Here is a 17,392-nt window from a genome sequence, read left to right on the forward strand (position 1 = left end):
GCCGCCTATTCTCTTAAACAGTCTCTAAGAAACATACTAGAACCGACTGGATTGAACCCACACATGATACAAGCACCAAATATCATTGTGTGATTTTCAATCATAGAGAATAAATTCGACAAATTACACAACTAACCACTACCTTTTTCTTATAATAACAACTCTAGCTGTTAGCACTGTTCCCGAAAACAGGCACTAGGAAACACACTGATACCACGCCTGGTCAGAATCTCACAAATTACAAGCACAAGCTAACCGCTGTGAGATTTTCCGATTCACGGAACGTAACAGAATCTCATCTCTCATTGTTTCTTCATAACCACAACCACTATTAACAACAATAAGTAACCTAAACCTTATTCAAAACCAAAGTAGGAATGTCTCAATCAATCACAAACAAACTTAACTTTAACACTAGAAAACAAATTCTGAGAAACAATAGGCTTGAAAAGGAAATGAAATCACATAAACCTCCCACCCCTATGACACCAAACCCGCAAATAATCACGGGGAAATTGGATCTCAGTGAAAACTCCAAGCACCTTGAACTTTGCGAGAAGAAACTCAACTTCTCATCCACTCCTGAAAGGAAAGATTTAACAACACCGCATCTAACCACCCCTGAGAGAAATGAACTAATTCAAATATCAGCAGCCGACTTAAGTATCAACTCAACTGTAAGTTTCAAAAACTTACTAGATCCATCGGCAAACAAGGACCTGGATGATACAATACCTATAGAAACACCAATATCGCCACTCCAAAAACAAGACCAGCCACCCACCCCCAAATACATGGTCATTGCACAATCCCCGGAAAAAAAACATATAGCCATGATAATAAGAAACCCACCGAAAATAGGGCCCAACTCATGTAACAAAGGAAAAACTACACCCAAAATGGGGCCCATGGTAACGATAACTCCACCCATTCATATCAGTAACAACAAACCGAAATATCATAACAGTCAGACCCCTGGACCATCAAAACCCTTAACTGAAGAACAATTACTCAGCAGCCGAAACAAAACACAAGCTAACCCAACCACTAAATCAAAACCTAACAGTCAGACCCCTGGACCATCAAATCCCTTAACTGAAGAACAATTACTCAGCAGCCGAAACAAAACACAAGCTAACCCAACCACTAAATCAAAACCTAACGTGTGGGATGGCAAGGGTAAAGGGAAGGGACCCATGTTTACCAAGAACAAACCTGCCCCCCAAAATAATTCAAACTCACACCCCCCCAAAGAACCAAAGAAACAGGCCAAATTTTCATACCACCCCATAGAACACACACTTTATATCAGTAGCAACTCCAATAAACTGATAAACTTAACTGTTAACAGTCTCACACAGGCCCTCCTTAGGGTTCATCAAGGACAATTCAAAATATTTAGGCCAAACACAAGATACATAATAGTACACTGCAGCACTCGCAGTCAAATGGCCAAATTCCTAGAAATTGAAATTATTAACAACATTAGGGTTAACGTCGAAAGACACAAACAAATAGGGACAAAGAACATAATAACCAAAACACACAATAGCAACCAGACCCTCATGGCAATAAACAATAACACACGAACAAATGACTTAGCCACATACACCCGCACGAACACCCCCATATTTAAAGCAGTTCTAAAACTCACAGGACAAAATAAAGGGATAAACAATGAAACCCTCACTGCCAAACTCAAAGACAGTGGTACCCCCATAAATAGGGCGTATAAACTCAAAAATCATTTAGGACAGGAAACCAATACAGCGATACTAGAATCAAATTCTCCACTCTCAACCATGATAAGACTAGATCACTCTGGGGCACGCCACCGCCTTGAGACATACATAAACAAACCCAGGTTCTGCAGCAACTGCCAACACTGGGGACATTTCTCTAACAGATGTAGATATACCCAACTATGCTACAAATGTGGGGGAAACCACAAAGATGTATGTTGTAGAACCACACCCAAATGTACCAACTGCAGGGGCCCCCACCTACCTAAATCCCACGAATGCCCCAACACTATCAAGGAATATCAAACCATAGATATCATGAACAACAAGCAAATCCCGTATCATGCGGCGAAAAAACTAACCCCCAGTAATAAAAATTACCACATCATGACCCCAAACAAACCAGCAACTGAAGCAACCACAGCCCAAACACCCAACCTACCAAGGTCAAACAAGGTCAAACAAGATCAAACAAGATTAAATAAACAAGATACATACTTAATCAAATCCCACAAAGACTCACAACTCCACCCCGAGGAATCAGATAACACTAACACCAAAAACAAATCACTGTCAAACCCGACAATAGAAAAGTTACTCACAGAGATCAAAGCCGAACTTATCAACAACCACCACTACATCGTGGATAAAATAACACAGATAATAAGCATAATAAGCAAAATCGAATCAAATTTGAAGTTAACATAATAACCCTCAACACAAAACAATCAATAAATGACCACCCCAATAATGGATTATACAACAAACCGGAACATTATAATATGGCAATGGAATGCTAGAGGCTTAATAAGTAATATCAGTGAACTCAAAGCCAAATTACAAAGCTTAGAACACAAACCAGATATTATATGCATTCAAGAAACAAAAATAACAAGTAGAACCAAACAAATACCCAAACTCCCAGGATATGCCCCAGGTCACTTCAAAAATCGAACCACGGGACAAGGAGGTGGGGGTTTAGCCATCTATATAGCAGATAACATCCCGAATGTAACAACAATAACCATAACACCAACCCCAGGTAGCAACGAAGCATTCGAAATTCAGTCCCTCATAATTCATACAGGCAAGGGTCAAATACAAATATTCAATATTTATGACCCAGGGGGAACATCAGGCACAGCTAACTTAATTACTTACAAACAAATAAATGATCACAAACGAGTAAATCAGATCGTCATCTGTGGAGATTTCAATGCCCATAACGAGCTATGGGGGGGCGGTGTGACGGACAAAAGAGGCAAATTGATTGAAGAATGGACCGCAGAATCTAACTTAGCCATTTTAAATGACGGTACAAAAACACGCCTTAACCCAGAAAACGGTCTCATGTCCGCCATCGACCTCACCATTTGCTCGCCATCAATAACCCAGGTGGCGGACTGGAGAGTGGATCAAACTGACCCCTTGGGCAGTGACCACTTTCCAGTAATAGTCACCCTGCAGATGATGGTCCAATACAACTCGCTAAAAAGAACCCCTAGATGGATATATTCAAAAGCAGATTGGACCTCATTTAATGAAACACTAAGCAAAATAGACACCAAAAACATAGAAAATGATAATATTAATAAATATTACGAAGACCTGATTGATACCATACTAAAGGCAGCCACCACTAACATACCCAAAACCAGTGGTAACCCACATAAACAAGGAGTCCCATGGTGGAATGATGAATGCAAACAAGCCATCACTGATAAGAAAAAAGCCCTCAATAAATTCAAACGCACTAAAAACTCTATTGATTTCACTATATATAAACAAAAGGAGAAAAACCTTAAAAACATAATTAAACAGGCAAAGGAATCAACTTGGCATAATTACTGCACGAATATCAATATCACAACTAGTACCAAACAAGTCTGGGATAAGATTAGATCAATTAGAGGAAAGACAACTAACACCACTCCAAAAATAGCTGGAGCCATTACTAATAAAGAAAAGGCTGACCGACTAGCTCAGCATTTCTCAGATATGAGTAGCAACACCAACCACACCCCAGCATTTCAATTACATAGGGACAAAGTAGAAAGAACCCATAGTAATCTCTTTAAAGACCTCGGTCCCAAAGTCTCGAACCTAAATAAAGACATTACAACTTACGAATGGGACCTAGCATTGAAAACCAAAAACGAAACTAGCCCAGGGGAAGATCAAATAGGATACACAATATACAAAAATATCCCAAATAACATTAAACAAACAATTATTAAATTACTAAACCAAATATGGACCTCAGGCAACCTACCCGATAAATGGAAACACGCAATAGTAATTCCAATACCCAAGCAAGGAAAAGACCCTAACGATATTAGCTCCTACAGACCCATTTCCCTAACAAACAACATTTGTAAGATCATGGAAACCATAGTCACCAACCGACTCAAACACCACCTAGAGAGCAATAATTTAATCTCCGATAATCAATGCGGATTTAGAAACAAAAGATCCACCACGGATCAACTAATACGATTAGAAACCGCAATTAAATTGGCGTTCAACTCCAAACGCAAAGCTGATAGGAATTTAATTGCAGTATTTATTGACCTCGAAAAGGCATTCGACCTTGTATGGACCAAAGGCTTATTAGCCAAACTCAACCACTACGCCATCACAGGTCGAATGTTTAAATTCATTGAAAACTTCCTCGCTGACCGTAAAATATCAACCAGAGTCGGCGACACCTACTCTGAACCACACACACTTGAAAACGGTACACCACAAGGGAGCGTACTCAGCCCAACCCTTTTCAACATCATGATTAATGACTTGGACACCAACTTAACATCAAAACTAATTGAACTCTCACAATTTGCTGATGATAGTGGATTATGGAGAGCAGGAAACCCCTCCAACCACAAAGTAATCAGCGATATTCAAACAAGTTTAAACAAAATAGGGAAATGGGCTGATAAATGGGGTTTCAAAATATCCCATGAAAAAACCATAGCAGTATTATTCACCACCAAACGTAAATTACAAAATCAGTTTCCCAAACTCACCATCCAAAATCAAGAAATTAAATTTGTAAATGTAGCACGATTTTTAGGAATGCATTATGGCTCCAAGCTAAACTGGGGACACCACATAAACGAACTAGTCAAAAGGTGCAATAAAGACCTTAACCTCCTTACAACCCTTAAAGGAACCACCTGGGGATCCAATCAAGAAACCTTACTAGCTTTATATAAATCGTTAATTAGATCTAAACTAGATTATGGATGCCAAATTTACAACTCGGCACCGCAAAATAACCTCAAAAAACTAGATAGCATACAAAGAAAGGCCCTAATTATTTGCACTGGTGCACTACCATCCACATCACTAGTGGAACTTCAAATCTTAACTGGAGAACTGCCGCTCCACCTTAGAAGACAAGAACTCACCCTCAGATATGCAGCCAGGCTAACAACACACCCCGACACACACCCCACCCGGCTAGCTATAAATAAATGCAACATACCTTTTAGAACTAAATTATCACAAAACATACCAGCAGGGAAATTAGTCCATCAATTAGTTGAACAACTTCCTATAGACAAACTCCAAGCAGAAATTGCAAATCACTATGACAAAGAACCATGGATAAATATCAACCCCACAGTTAACACCCTCATTACGAAATATGGCAATAAAAACGAACAGGAACTCAAAATAAACACAATCTGTACAGAAGAAATCAACTCAAAATATTGCAACTACATTAAGATTTACACTGATGGATCCAAAATTACAGAACCACCCAGAACAGCAGCAGCTTACGTAATCCCCGAACTTAACATTAAAGTAGGACGAAGACTACCTAACCTCTGCTCTATATACACAGCTGAATTCTGGGCCATACTTGAAGCACTCAAATGGATCAAAGAGAACAAAATACCCCAAGCGGTAATAATAAGTGACTCGCTAAGCGTCATAAACTCAATACTTAATAACAACACCAAATCAAGAGAAAACTATCTTAGGCAAACCAATTTATTGTTAAAAATACTGAACAATAATAACTTACAAGTAGAATTTATGTGGATACCATCCCATATTAACATACCAGGTAACGATATGGCAGATATAACAGCTAAACAAAAACTAAACGAAACCACTCACATCAACCTAGATTATAGCATATGCGAACTCAATAGCATATCTAAAACCCTCATTGATAATAAATGGCAGGAATTATGGAACACAAGCACTCAAGGCAGGAAACTAAAAACCATCATTAAAGAAGTATGTAGAAATAGGAAACCACCCAAAACAAAAGGCAGTGAACAAAAATTCATAAATAGAATACTCACGGGCAAAACCAAGCTGGCTAACAGCTTCGGACAGCACATAGGACCACAACCACATAACCCTAACTGCTACCACTGCAGGGTCCCAGAAGACATAGAGCATATTTTTAACAACTGCCATACACTTGAAAAAGAAAGGGCTAAGTTTAAAGTTAAACAGCATAAAATTGGATCCCCTACAACATACCCAGAATTCTTGATGAACACAAACCCCAATATTAATCTAACATTCAAAAATATCATAAGTTTTATACACGAATCCAATCTACTCAAAAAAATCTAAGAAAGTAAATCAAAGACCAGTTAAAAATATAACAAATCACTGTTTGGGAATTATGACGGCCGGCTCGGTCTCGTGGGTTCACAGACTGACACAGCCGTTCATAGCCCGAATAATAAAAACCAGTTAAGGACGAATATTACAAAATCACTGTTTGGGAATTATGACGGCCTGCTAGGTCTCGTAGGTTCACAAACTGACACAGCCGTTCATACCCCGAATAATAAAAACCAATTAAGGCCACAAAAAATTAAAATAGGAAAATAGGAATTAATTAAAACAGGACTCCATAATAACATACAAACAACCATAAAACAAGTTTTCATTCCAAACCAATAAGATAGGGAATCAAAATAAATAAGGAATTCATGAATTAAAAAAAAAAAGAAAACGAAAAAAAAAAAAAAAAAAAATACTCCTAACCGTCTCCTTGTCTCTTAAACAACATCTGGCTGAACTTTTAAATCAAGCTTCCACAGCTATTTCTACTAACATACTCAGCCAAATCCAGGCAATGTTGGCAGACGACACTGAAGAATTTGAAACTTCCACGCTGGCAGCGGCCCTGGAAGTATCATCATCCAGCGGCGATGAAGCTGATGAACCTGCACCACCTAAACAGAGTGGAAAAAAGGAAGGCTCTGTCTACCGGAATATCGGACTGGGAAAGGCAATTGATGATATCAAAAAAGCGGGCCACTTCGTCAATGCCACAAGACCGGGTGTCCTAATGTGACCTCATCGCTGCCGACCAATCGTGGCTGGAGTCACATACTGCTTGGTTTGACACCTGGGGCATTTCAATCCAACTAAGAAACACGAGTGTGTGGTGTGACTATTCCCACTCATGTCTATTAGCCTTTCAGTCAGGTTGTTAAGGACTAGTTAGTCCAACACCTGAGTGGCTAAATTAAAAAGTACTCTTTGAGTACATAAAAGCCTGGGGGATGAGGCTCCTTTTCCTTCCCCCAGGAGTAATTAAAAATCACGCAGTGCGTGAATAAAAAAGTGGTACATGTTCAAAAGAACGAAAACCACTATAATCCAACTAACTAACTAAATTGTACGTTTTAGGGGGATGTTTTCCTTCACGTACGCGCCTTAAGTATAAGAACCCACAGTATTCGTCGTTCAAACCATTCTGCAAAGAATAAAAAAAGAAGATGGCTTCTAACCAAATGGACAAAATACAAACATTACAGGACGTTTTAGACAACTTAGGAATGATGGAGCAGATGTTGATAAGACTGGTTGAAGACCATTATTCCTATAGTCCCCATCGTGTAAAGATGGAAATTAATAACTTAAAAAAGGTAAAGGACAAGATTAGTGGTGTCATGAAAGAGATAAAGGAGGAGAAGGAGGATGAAGAGGAAAGAATAAGAATAAGCAAATGGAACGAAAAGATTGAAAAAGAAGAAGAAAATGAGAAGAGGAAGAAAGAAGAGGAGGAAGAGAAGAAGAAAGAAGAGCAGGAGAAAAAAAAGAAAGAAAAGAAGAGAAAGAGTGTTGGAGATAAAATAAGAACTTGGTGGAGAAAAAGAAGAAACTAGAAGCAGAAGAAAACCCAAAGGCCCTTTTCAGGGCCAGCCATATTTCTCGAAAAGAGATAGCCTTTCCATTGCCTACCCCTTTTTTAAAAAAAAATTTAAAAAAAAAAAATCCCATATTCAATTCCCCTTTGTCCCTAAACAATCCCCAAACTCTATTCCCCCATGTTAAATTCCCCTTGTACGTATATCGGCCCACAATTTTTTTCCCATGTTAATTCCCCTTGTACGTATATTAACCCACGATTTTTCGCCATGTTAAATCCCCTTGTACGTATATTGACCCACGATTTTTCGCCATGTTAAATTTCTATTGTACGTATAGTGGCCCAGGGGTCTCCGTAATGCTAATTTCCATTGTACGTATAGTGGCCCACCTTACTACTTACATTAAAGATATACAAATATTTTGCCCGTTGCTTGAGACGATTGTCCAGAGATAGAAAGAGAGACAGAGAGAATGATTTACCGCCAAAATTAAATGCATGTGTTTTTCTTGTTTGTTTATGCTGTATATTCTTTTATCCGTTCTCCAGTTCTGCATGTGGGTAAGATGTACATTCAAGACTGCATATTTACTCATGCATGTAATTCTTTCTAAATTTGACATGCATGATATTGGAATGCTGCGATTCATATCTTCTCATTTATATATGCATGTTTTCAACAGTACACGTGTCAACAGTCTACATACATTATTCTATTTCTATGTCACCTCTTTGCATTTCTGACTGTTCTTTTGATTACATATTAATTACCAAAATAATCAATAAAAACAAAACATAACACTGTATAAGTCACATTATACTACATTGAAAGTTACAACTAAAATATTAGTATAATACAAGTTAAAATATTGTAATCCACACCATCTGTTGACATAGTGGGGCATTACTGTAATAAGGTTGAACTTTTAAAACCGAAGAGTATGATGGAAATGATGAAATGTGAAATTGAAGAGTGTTTTCTTAATAATTATTTAAATGTACAAGAAACACTCACTTAAAACAATTTTTTTTAAAAATACTCTGAAAGAAAGAAGCATTTATAATGTCTTATTATTCGACAGATACGATATTGCTGTCGAGACAGAGTAGGTGGGATCTGTAGCTCAGTTCTGCACAATTAGAAATTACATTAGACTGGATCCGCGTAGCTATTTGTGTTTGTTCATAACAGTGCCCTCTCTTGTCAGAAATTATGGAACATTAACATGTTCCATTTATTGTCATGGTAACAGCCAACTTGCAACTTCCATTGCGCTAAATTATAACTTTCAATATGAAATCTGTAACCTGCAAAGAAAACATTTAAAAGTCAGGATGTTAGTGTGGGTAATATTAAATATTCCATGTATATTCACATATCTAACAAACTCAGGAACGAATACTTACAGATGTAAATATGCTATCTAGAATGTAAATCCTACACACATAGAAAATGCAGAATGGAATAAAAACAAAATATAATATACAGAACAGAACTAATAGAAAATGCAAACAGAATAATGCAGAATAGAATATAGAGCATATAATAATAATAATAATAATAATAATAATAAGACGACGACGACGATGATGATGATGGTGATGATGATAGAAAATATATCATAACATTTAATTACGTGTGTAGAATTATGACTGAAATCCCGCTCCATACTGGTACGGGTCAAGAGTAAAACAACCATATCGATCATTCCTGTATTAATCAAGACCCCAATTACCAATAATTAGTATATCATTCATTTTAGTATCTTTGATATTAAAAAAAAAAAAAAACTTTTTCTTTTCAAACTGAAATAGATGATGCATGTCTAACACTCTCATCAAGATAATTCCACTCTGCTAATGTTAACTGAAAGAAAGACTTCTTAGTAAACAAAAGTTTGAAATTATATCAACATCAAATGTGAATTTGGTTAAAATTATGTTTAAAGATCGTAGGATCTACCAGACAGTTTCAGTTTCATACACGCTAACACTTTTCTTCTTTTCTATCTCCTTCTCCAACAAAGACTCTTTCCTCGGAGTTCCGTTTTAAAGAGACTGACTAGAAGCATAACTTGTCAGTCCAGGCTCCTTCACGATCTAGCTTTTCTAGGTTTTTAGAATCAAACAAGCTGCCACAACCTCACGCACATTAGCACTATGTTCTAAAATTGGTATTATATTCAAACTCCATCAAGGTGAAGACTTTCCAGGCATTTAGAATCAGACAAGGTGCAACCATCTTAAACATCATATTCATAAATTGGTTGTATGAACTAACGTATGTATTCGCTTATAAGACAAGTACAAATGCAAGCTGTACAAGCATCTGCCGTCGCAGATTTGGATATATGCAGTTTTTATGGAGTAATCAGTTTTTTTATTTAAAAAACAGCATATACCCTGATCTGCATGCGCGTTATGCTACGACAGATCTGATTTTTGTTGTTTGCTGTTTGGTTAGATTTATAACCGAACAAAGACGGTACATATAATCTAGAAGACGTTTCGTGTCTCAAATCAGTCTTTTTTCTTCTTTTTTTTTCCTATTCTTTTTGCTTATCTTTTTGTTGTTTTAAATTTCTTAAGCTCGAACTCTGAAAACCTTTAGTATGGTATTTTGAGTTGACCACTTACAATATAACAATATACAAAACCAATATGTTATTGTGACTGAGTCAAACTTATATTCGTATTGTCAACTTATGAAGAAGGTCACTAACCCTTTGTTAGTAAAGAATATGATTTAATTTTTCTTAATTTGGTTTGATACGCCATTTTGTCGACCATTATAGTACATCCTAATGGTGGCGCTCTACAGTTTCGTATTTTGCATAGGTTAGAATTTTAAAGAAATTTTTTCCCCCTGGTTTCCTCATTAGTTATAGTGGCTATTTAGAAAAAGACCTCGTATATCTAAGGTATTCTTCAAAGAACCTTTAGTTCCCTTTTGGTGTATGTGTTTGATGGGTGTCCTATGGTTTATAGAGTAAACAGCTTTACCTTATTCACGATGTGAACCTTTCAAAAATGTGCTAGCTCCACTTGGTCATTTTCACTTTCTGAACTTCAGATGTAAATTGTAAAAAAAGAGCCGATAACTTTTTTTAAATACATTTTATATATTTGGTAATTAATTCATTGCACTTTGAGAAGTTGGTATTTTGTAGTCTAGCAAAATTCATTTTCCCTATTTTATTAATAGCTGCTAAGGATAATGTACTTTAGACTAATTCAGGCTGATTTTTTTAGCACAAGGGAGCAGTTATTTTAGTTAACAGTGTATTTAGACAATGTACAATTTCTAAAACAACAATATCCAAAGAAATGTCAACCATATTACATCAAAGCAGCATAGAGGTATACCAACCTTCTCTCCACTGTGCAAGTTTTAAATGCAAACAACTTCACCATACATACATCACTGTCTCGAAGTACATAATAACTGTTGAGCGCCCCAGTTCATTACAACTTCGTTTCTGCCAAACATGGACATGATTAATCAAAAGACACTCGTGAGCAAACATTCTAGTTATGGAAGATGTGCCCTCGGAAATGTGATTAAAGTAAATCAAGAGAGACCAGTCTTGGATTCGATACTTGTAATTATTTTGTATCTTTCCTTATTACAACCACTGAGGCAGTCAGCATTTCTTATATTCTACTGTAGTCCCTGTGAACATCATTATTATTGTGTTTAATTTTTTTCCCGGAGATTCGCACCAAGCGAAAATTCTGATTGCATTCAACAGAAAAGCATCAATAAATGCTAAACAGAAAATAAAGCGTTTTTTGACTTCAGCCTCTTGTTTGTGCGTATTTGCGATGACAAAGCCAACAGGTGTGATTCGACTGGAACCGCAAAGGCCACTCGCAGTTTACCTCATACATGCTTGTCAGAGAGCAACGAGTTATTGGTTGTGCCTTCTACGAGTAAGATGTCGCGTGTGAGCTAATACTATTATCAGGCCGTTTATAAAATTGATAATGTGATCAAATTTCATAAAACAATCCATTATGTAAATAGTAATTAATGTATACAATATAATTTAATTATTTAAAGACAACCGACATAATACACATGCATCTGAGTATTTTTAGCCATCCATGTCACTCTTAGTTGGTACTATCGAAGACCCGGATGACGAATGGGTTAAAACCCTACCGCGTCATCACAATAACTTTTCACATATATGTTTCTTCCTTTCTCGAATTATAAGATTTCATTTTCTTCGCTGTTAGCATTTTTTTTTTCAACATCATCCAGTTTTGAATGGCGGGTTTCTTGTAGTTGCGCCGTGCTCATCTCCTCTCCACACTGGATTTATTCATAAAGTGTAAGCTACATTAGTAGAAGGGTAGACGAAATATACAAGTTTGTACTCTCAGGAATAGTATTATTCGTAATTAAAATAGAAGAAAATTAATCCTAAAATATACAGAAATCATCCAGTTTTCCTCTGAGATATAACAAAACTGGAACGTGTATGTGTGTATATATAATATACAACCATGTCGGCCAATTCTGCGCAGAATAGGCCGACATATCGCGTGTAACAAAAACATGGGGGTGGTATCTCGTGTGTCCAAAATCAATATTATTTTGAACAGAATATTTTGGTGACAATTGCTTCTTTTCAAATGGTAAGCATTGCAGTATTTAATTTTGGTCAATTGGTTGAATTCGGTATGCGTTTTCCATCAATATTGGAGACGAAAACTTTAGGTGTACAGAAATGCGTGTAGCAGATTTACGTGGAAACCTTTCAAAGTGAAGAAGATGCAAGTAATAATTTGAGCGATTTAAAAAAAAAAAAAAATGCACGGGCTCGTCCGGGATTTGAACCCGGGACCTCTCGTACCCAAAACGAGAATCATACCCCTAGACCAACGAGCCGTTGTTGTAAAAGATTGTGGTACATTTGCTTAAATATTATGTATTATTATGCCTTCTGCCACTATTTTCTCTAAAAATTAATGTCTGCATAGTCGACTAACATTTATATAATAATTAATGCGTGTTTACTACAATTCAAATTCGCTAATGACTTGGCTATTCACGTAATGTGTTCACACATGACTCACAGAGGGTTACCTCCCTTTACTTGGCTTACCCGCGTATTCCGAAATGGGATGAGTTCAGAAATAGCAATCAACATAGTCAAAGTTTCCTCTGACCCTTGTCACCCCATTTTTGATATTTAGATATTTATGTTGGGGTGTAGGGTCAGAGTCCATCCCCCATTGAAAAGTTGGAATTCGTCGACACATTTGGTGTCGGCATGCTTACTAGCAGGACCAGCGAACTTGAACGACCTTTCATCTAGATATACCTGGATGAAATCACAGGTGCTCGACGCGAGCTTGCTGTTGAGAAAAAAATAATTAGAAGGGGAAAAAAATCATACAGAGTGACAGAACTACCTTAGATTACCCCCATGACCCGTTCTGACATAGGACCGTCTCTATCATAATATATATTATGATAGGATCCTATCTCAGAAAGGGTCACTGTATGATTTTTTTTCCTTAGGTTATTTTTTTCTCTCAACATCAAGCTCGCGTCGAGCACCTGTGGATGAAATCATTAGGAATATGATTTATTTTCTAAAAAATTGTGAGCATAGCATTCGTTCTGTCTTAAAACCGCGGATAGACAAGACGAAAGTACGCCGTTGCTGAAATTTGACCTGATCTGGCCATTTGCATCCCGAGTCACATGATTATACAAATCTCGCAAACAACATTTTCAAGACGTACCGAGCACGTGTCGGCAATGTTTTAGTTCGTGTCACCTGACTACCACATTGACATGTGCTCACTACCACATTGACAGGAGCTCTCTGCATTAGTGTGTCTGGTTTTCTTCAAATTGCTGCAACATTTACAGATTTTTGGTCGTTGTTTTCACAATAAATACTTTGAGAAGTTTGTTTTTTCATTTTTCTATTTTTTTTTACATGACTTTCATTTATATCTTCGATTTGTTTTCCTACAGCAATACTAGAAATTGTTTATTGTTGATATCACGTGATTGCCCAGGTAGGTGGTGGAAGTGTGCCAAGGTTTGATGAAATGCTAGTACATATTACAAGTCACTGCTTCTTGTTTACATCATGTTTAATGAAATTTGTTTATCAAGGACAGCATAGTGTTGAGCCCTGGGTGGCCATGTGTTATAAGGCTCTCTCCTTTACAGGTCTTTGGCATCTCATCTCTGTCCTTATGGGTTTGAGTCTTGGGCTTGGCCAGCATTGATATATGAGAAATCTTGCCAGTAGCTTCCTTGGCTCAATGGTTCTTGCCAGGTTTTTTCTGAGTTCTTCTTTCACCAAATATACTGACCTCCATGTATAGCCTATCATGTGCTGAAAAATGGCATTGAACCCATAACAACCAACAAAGTGAATAGGATAGATTTACATGTAAAGTCTAATCATGTAAATCTAATCCATATAGACTAATTAAAACTTCTTCAGAATTCAGAATTGTATTTTCAAAGATACTTCACTGAAATAATTGGGTATATAGTGAAAAATTAGAAATGTCAGTGTTTACATTTGCATTACAAAATCTGTAAAGATGTTTAAAGTTCTTTTAATAGCTTTTATCTTTCAACAGTTAAGACATAAATAGTGAAAATACAAGGCCGCACAGATGGCTGGCTATCTGATTGGTCGCCAGTCCACTGGTAAGCCACACTTAATTGACAGCTGTCAGTAGGTACATAAAAAAATGTTGGATAACTTGATCATCATTTGAATAGAATTGTTACTAATTGAATTTCAGTAATTATTCCAGTCATCTCATGGTATTTGAGATGGATTAGTTGAATCTGACATTGTTTTGACATTGGATTGTTTTATCCAACATCAGTACGCAGTTTGCGTCAAACATGAATACACATTTTCAATTCCACATTAATATAGATTTTCAGTCCAACATCAATACACATTTTATATCCCACATCAATAAATGTGGCTATACCCCAACATCAATGAACATTTTATATCCCACAGCAACTAATGACTATATCCCACATTAATACACATGGTTATTTGCTCTTCATGCACGCTACAGAACTATATTACCTTAGGAGTACTACCTTTGAATGCAAAAAGTTGTTTGTCCACTTAGTGGCTGTCTACTTGCAAACCATCTTAGAAATATTTGGAAAAGAGATTAAACATTAGAGAAGGCTAGAGGAGTTTCTCACCTTAGGGAAGTATATTTCTGCCATATTTCAAACTTTTCTTGCTCCTTTCTTTTGCAGACGAAATCTGTATCATTGTTGTAGAATTACAACTTTGTTGTCAACATAGGCACTCTTCTTCACTTCCCTGCATGGGTCAGTAGTATGTCCTCACAGCTTGGGACATTGGTACATGTAATACGGGTTAATAGAATAATAGCTGTATATTTTTGTACCGGTAGTGTTTGTGCTATAGAAAAGTCAGGGTTGCAACTGTATGTGTATGATTGTATAATTTCCCCTTCAGTTTGATACATACAGGTAAGCTTTCAATGGATACCTCATAGTCATAGTTTTTAAGGTCATGCTTCAGTTACTTTACCTGTATAGGCAGTCTCTTTTTACTTTTCTTACAGGTAAGTTTACACCAGATAATTTATATAATTGCATTTACTAAATAGTTAATGATAGTGCAGTTATAACATAGTTCAGAATGATCAGATTCACAGTATTCCATAATATGTTAATTCCATGTATCTTGCAAATAAAAAATGAAAGTTGAGTCCACTTTTTTAAATTCACAGTATCTTTTAAATGTCATTATCTAATGTCATCTTGTACAAAGTACAAGAATTCATCCTAATTGTATGATAATGTAACAAGTTCTGTAATCCTCCATCATCATCCTGTAAACCATCATGGTCTATGATCATAAATATCATCTGATTCCTTGGCTTCACTATCGTATGCAGGTGCATATGTATAGACTGAGCTTGGGCCATGTAATTTGTAAGTAAGAGTCTTTGAAATCTATTATTACAACTGAACACATATCAGTTGTGCAGCAAGTTCAGAGTAGCTCAAATAACCACCTGCAGTTACTTTACAAACTGGCAGCTTGATCAAAAGGTTATCAATTGGGGAAAATAAAGACGGTGCTGCCTTTAGAAATTAAAAGGTATTCAGGTCAAACATTCACTGGAAGATGTGAATCTCTACCTGGCACTGAACAAGTACTTTTACTGAATTAGTAGCTTAATCAAAACGATTAAAAACTTGAAAACAAGTGAATGCTGCTTTTACAAGCCAGGGGCTTTGGTCAGGTGCACTGGTAGCAAATGTGAAAAATATCACATGGGAATTTAAAATCTAACTTATGGAAACGGAAAGTGCAAGTTAAATCAAAACTGTTAATGCATCAATATTAATTAAAATAAAGATTGTTAGGACTGGAACAGAAATGGAAACAATATTCATGCTAGTAAATACCCATGGTAAACGACATTGATAGACACTTCGTTTTATGGCATATAATATTTAATTTACCTATAATATTTAAAAATCAAAATAACTGTTGATACAAGTAATGTGTAATGAATACCATCATGAAATGGATAAACAAAGCACATACATTTGATGCATTTCTGAGTGGGAATAGTGGAAATTGACAATATTTTTGTGTACTGCAAATGTCTGGAGTTCCAGTACCAATACAGTTTCAGTTTTTTATATATGTTGCAATGATAAGATGAACCATATTTTGCTTGAATCAAATTTTCTTTAAAAAATTTTTTGACATATATATATATATATATATATATATATATATGGTAATACAAACAGAATTATAATCAATTCATCTCTCAGTTCTTAGTTACATATGTAACCAGTGGGATCAACCACTGATGGATCTATTTACAACAAAGTGGAATGCAGAACTCCTAACCTTTTTCTCGGCAGTCCCAGATATAAAGACCTGGTCAGTGGACATTCATAGATAGAAATGGCATGGATGCATACCATACCACCCCCAACACTTCTAATTCCAATAGGTATTACAAAAAGCAAGAGAATTGGAGTTGCCTCATCCAGATTTCTCCACTCAAGAGGGAAAATATTGGATAAACAACTTAAATCTGGAAGTTGAAACCGAAAGGAAAATAGAGACAAAAGATCCATTGAAATTTTGTATCTTGAGAGAGCAAGTAATTTTATTTTTGGTTTACACTAAAAACTTTTTTAGAGAAAACTTGGACATTTGATTAAACTACTGATGACTCAAGTTCTGAAACAATTTCAAAAATAGATGATGACCTTATATCATGTATTATTTCTATATTATGACATGATAACCACTATGATAGTCATAGTAGTGATCTGCCAGTCAGAATGTGAGGTAAAATAGCAGTCATGTGGGACAAAATAGCAGTCAGATGAGGTAGGATAGCTTTCAGATGAGGTAGGATAGCAATTGCACGAGTTAGGATAGCAATCATGTGAGATAGATAGGATACAAAAAATCATGCAAGAGTGTTCTCTGCTGCA

At 36.3% G+C, this 17,392-nt stretch overlaps 1 non-coding gene across 1 annotated transcript; it reads right to left on the reverse strand.

Moving 5' to 3' along the window:
• Positions 1-12,700: 12,700 nt before the first annotated feature.
• Positions 12,701-12,772, reverse strand: Trnap-ugg (transfer RNA proline (anticodon UGG)). The gene has a single exon. It is a non-coding gene; the product is annotated as a tRNA-Pro (tRNA).
• Positions 12,773-17,392: the final 4,620 nt, after the last annotated feature.

Source organism: Sinohyriopsis cumingii, chromosome 3 (assembly GCF_028554795.1).
Source record: "Sinohyriopsis cumingii isolate HCF-2022 chromosome 3, ASM2855479v2, whole genome shotgun sequence".
Taxonomy (NCBI): Eukaryota; Metazoa; Mollusca; class Bivalvia; order Unionida; family Unionidae; genus Sinohyriopsis; species Sinohyriopsis cumingii.